The following is a 4663-nucleotide window of genomic DNA, read 5'->3' as shown; positions in this document are numbered from 1 at the left end:
AACTATATATATATCCATATATATATGTCATCATATAGTTTTTACAAGTTTTAACGTTCGTGAATCACCGGTCAACTTGGGTGGTCAATTGTCTATATGAAACATATTTCAATTAATCAAGTCTTAACAAGTTTGATTTCTTAACATGTTGGAAACATTTAATCATGTAAATATCAATCTCAATTAATATATATAAACATGGAAAAGTTCGGGTCACTACAGTACCTACCCGTTAAATAAATTTCGTCCCGAAATTTTAAGCTGTTGAAGGTGTTGACGAATCTTCTGGAAATAGATGCGGGTATTTCTTCTTCATCTGATCTTCACGCTCCCAGGTGAACTCGGGTCCTCTACGAGCATTCCATCGAACCTTAACAATTGGTATCTTGTTTTGCTTAAGTCTTTTAACCTCACGATCCATTATTTCGACGGGTTCTTCGATGAATTGAAGTTTTTCGTTGATTTGGATTTCATCTAACGGAATAGTGAGATCTTCTTTAGCAAAACATTTCTTTAAATTCGAGATGTGGAAAGTGTTATGTACAGCCGCGAGTTGTTGAGGTAACTCTAGTCGGTAAGCTACTGGTCCGACACGATCAATAATCTTGAATGGTCCAATATACCTTGGATTTAATTTCCCTCGTTTACCAAATCGAACAACGCCTTTCCAAGGTGCAACTTTAAGCATGACCATCTCTCCAATTTCAAATTCTATATCTTTTCTTTTAATGTCAGCGTAGCTCTTTTGTCGACTTTGGGCGGTTTTCAACCGTTGTTGAATTTGGATGATCTTCTCGGTAGTTTCTTGTATAATCTCCGGACCCGTAATCTGTCTATCCCCCACTTCACTCCAACAAATCGGAGACCTGCACTTTCTACCATAAAGTGCTTCAAACGGCGCCATCTCAATGCTTGAATGGTAGCTGTTGTTGTAGGAAAATTCTGCTAACGGTAGATGTCGATCCCAACTGTTTCCGAAATCAATAACACATGCTCGTAGCATGTCTTCAAGCGTTTGTATCGTCCTTTCGCTCTGCCCATCAGTTTGTGGATGATAGGCAGTACTCATGTCTAGACGAGTTCCTAATGCTTGCTGTAATGTCTGCCAGAATCTTGAAATAAATCTGCCATCCCTATCAGAGATAATAGAGATTGGTATTCCATGTCTGGAGACGACTTCCTTCAAATACAGTCGTGCTAACTTCTCCATCTTGTCATCTTCTCTTATTGGTAGGAAGTGTGCTGATTTGGTGAGACGATCAACTATTACCCAAATAGTATCAAAACCACTTGCAGTCCTTGGCAATTTAGTGATGAAATCCATGGTAATGTTTTCCCATTTCCATTCCGGGATTTCGGGTTGTTGAAGTAGACCTGATGGTTTCTGATGCTCAGCTTTGACCTTAGAACACGTCAAACATTCTCCTACGTATTTAGCAACATCGGCTTTCATACCCGGCCACCAAAAATGTTTCTTGAGATCCTTGTACATCTTCCCCGTTCCAGGATGTATTGAGTATCTGGTTTTATGAGCTTCTCTAAGTACCATTTCTCTCATATCTCCAAATTTTGGTACCCAAATCCTTTCAGCCCTATACCGGGTTCCGTCTTCCCGAATATTAAGATGCTTCTCCGATCCTTTGGGTATTTCATCCTTTAAATTTCCCTCTTTTAAAACTCCTTGTTGCGCCTCCTTTATTTGAGTAGTAATGTTATTATGAATCATTATATTCATAGATTTTACTAGAATGGGTTCTCTGTCCTTCCTGCTCAAGGCATCGGCTACCACATTTGCCTTCCCCGGGTGGTAACGAATCTCAAAGTCGTAATCATTCAATAATTCAATCCACCTACGCTGCCTCATATTCAGTTGTTTCTGATTAAATATGTGTTGAAGACTTTTGTGGTCGGTATATATAATACTTTTGACCCCATATAAGTAGTGCCTCCAAGTCTTTAATGCAAAAACAACCGCGCCTAATTCCAAATCATGCGTCGTATAATTTTGTTCGTGAATCTTCAATTGTCTAGACGCATAAGCAATCACCTTCGTTCTTTGCATTAATACACAACCGAGACCTTGCTTTGATGCATCACAATAAATCACAAAATCATCATTCCCTTCAGGCAATGATAATATAGGTGCCGTAGTTAGCTTTTTCTTCAATAACTGAAACGCTTTCTCTTGTTCATCATTCCATTCAAATTTCTTCCCTTTATGCGTTAATGCAGTCAAGGGTTTTGCTATTCTGGAAAAGTCTTGGATGAACCTTCTGTAGTAACCAGCTAGTCCTAAAAACTGGCGTATGTGTTTCGGAGTTTTCGGGGTTTCCCACTTTTCAACAGTTTCTATCTTTGCCGGATCCACCTTAATACCTTCTTTGTTCACTATGTGACCGAGGAATTGAACTTCTTCCAACCAAAATGCACACTTTGAAAACTTAGCGTACAATTGTTCCTTCCTCAATACTTCTAACACCTTTCTCAAATGTTCACCGTGTTCTTGGTCATTCTTTGAGTAAATAAGTATGTCATCAATGAAAACAATGACAAACTTGTCAAGGTATGGTCCACACACTCGGTTCATAAGGTCCATGAACACAGCTGGTGCATTAGTTAAACCAAACGGCATGACCATAAACTCGTAATGACCGTAACGTGTTCTGAAAGCAGTCTTTGGAATATCATCTTCTTTCACCCGCATTTGATGATACCCGGAACGTAAGTCAATCTTTGAATAAACAGACGAGCCTTGTAGTTGATCAAATAAGTCGTCGATTCTCGGTAGTGGGTAGCGGTTCTTGATGGTAAGTTTGTTCAACTCTCGGTAGTCGATACACAACCTGAATGTACCATCTTTCTTCTTGACAAACAAAACAGGAGCTCCCCACGGTGATGTGCTTGGTCGAATGAAACCACGCTCTAAAAGTTCTTGTAATTGGCTTTGCAGTTCTTTCATCTCGCTGGGTGCGAGTCTGTAAGGAGCACGAGCTATTGGTGCAGCTCCTGGTACAAGATCTATTTGAAATTCAACGGATCGATGTGGGGGTAATCCCGGTAATTCTTTCGGAAATACATCGGGAAATTCTTTTGCAATGGGAACATCATTGATGCTCTTTTCTTCAGTTTGTACTTTCTCGACGTGTGCTAGAACAGCATAGCAACCCTTTCTTATTAGTTTTTGTGCCTTCAAATTACTAATAAGATGTAGCTTCGTGTTGCCCTTTTCTCCGTACACCATTAAGGGTTTTCCTTTTTCTCGTATAATGCGAATTGCATTTTTGTAACAAACGATCTCCGCTTTCACTTCTTTCAACCAGTCCATACCGATTATCACATCAAAACTCCCTAACTCTACTGGTATCAAATCAATCTTAAATGTTTCGCTAACCAGTTTAATTTCTCGATTCCGACATATATTATCTGCTGAAATTAATTTACCATTTGCTAATTCGAGTAAAAATTTACTATCCAAAGGCGTCAATGGACAACTTAATTTAGCACAAAAATCTCTACTCATATAGCTTCTATCCGCACCCGAATCAAATAAAACGTAAGCAGATTTATTGTCAATAAGAAACGTACCCGTAACAAGCTCCGGGTCTTCCTGTGCCTCTACCGCATTAATATTGAAAACTCTTCCACGGCCTTGTCCATTCGTGTTCTCCTGGTTCGGGCAATTTCTAATAATGTGGCCTGGTTTTCCACATTTATAACAAACTACATTGGCATAACTTGCTCCGACACTACTTGCTCCGACATTACTCGTTCCGACACCATTTGTTCCTTTCGTTCTATTAACCCCTGGTCCGTAGACCTCACACTTCGCCGCGCTATGACCATTTCTTTTACACTTGTTGCAAAATTTGGTGCAGAACCCCGAGTGATTCTTTTCACACCTTTGGCATAGCTGCTTCTGATTGTTGTTGTTGTTGCGGTTATTATTGTTGTTGGGATGATTGTTGTAGTTGCTGTTGTTGTTGTTGTTGTTGTTGTTGTTGGGCCGTTTGTTGTAGTTGCGATTGATGTTGCGATTGTTGGGATAATTGTTGCGATTATTGTTGTAATTGCTGTTGTTGTTGTATTGGTGATTCTTATCACCGTTTTCCTCCCACTTTCTTTTGACTTGCTTCACATTGGCCTCTTCAGCAGTCTGTTCTTTAATTCTTTCTTCAATCTGGTTCACTAGTTTGTGAGCCATTCTACATGCCTGTTGTATGGAGGCGGGCTCGTGTGAACTTATATCTTCTTGGATTCTTTCCGGTAATCCTTTCACAAACGCGTCGATCTTCTCTTCCTCATCTTCGAATGCTCCCGGACACAATAGGCACAATTCTGTGAATCGTCTTTCGTACGTGGTAATATCAAATCCTTGGGTTCGTAACCCTCTAAGTTCTGTCTTGAGCTTATTGACCTCGGTTCTGGGACGGTACTTCTCGTTCATCAAGTGCTTGAATGCTGACCACGGTAGTGCGTACGCATCATCTTGTCCCACTTGCTCTAGATAGGTATTCCACCATGTTAACGCAGAACCTGTGAAGGTATGCGTAGCGTACTTCACTTTGTCCTCTTCAGTACACTTACTTATGGCAAACACCGATTCAACCTTCTCGGTCCACCGTTTCAATCCGATCGGTCCTTCGGTTCCATCAAATTCCAAAGG

This window comes from Rutidosis leptorrhynchoides, chromosome 3 (assembly GCF_046630445.1).
Source record: "Rutidosis leptorrhynchoides isolate AG116_Rl617_1_P2 chromosome 3, CSIRO_AGI_Rlap_v1, whole genome shotgun sequence".
In the NCBI taxonomy this organism is placed as follows: Eukaryota; Viridiplantae; Streptophyta; class Magnoliopsida; order Asterales; family Asteraceae; genus Rutidosis; species Rutidosis leptorrhynchoides.
Note: the sequence above shows the minus strand (reverse complement) of the source record.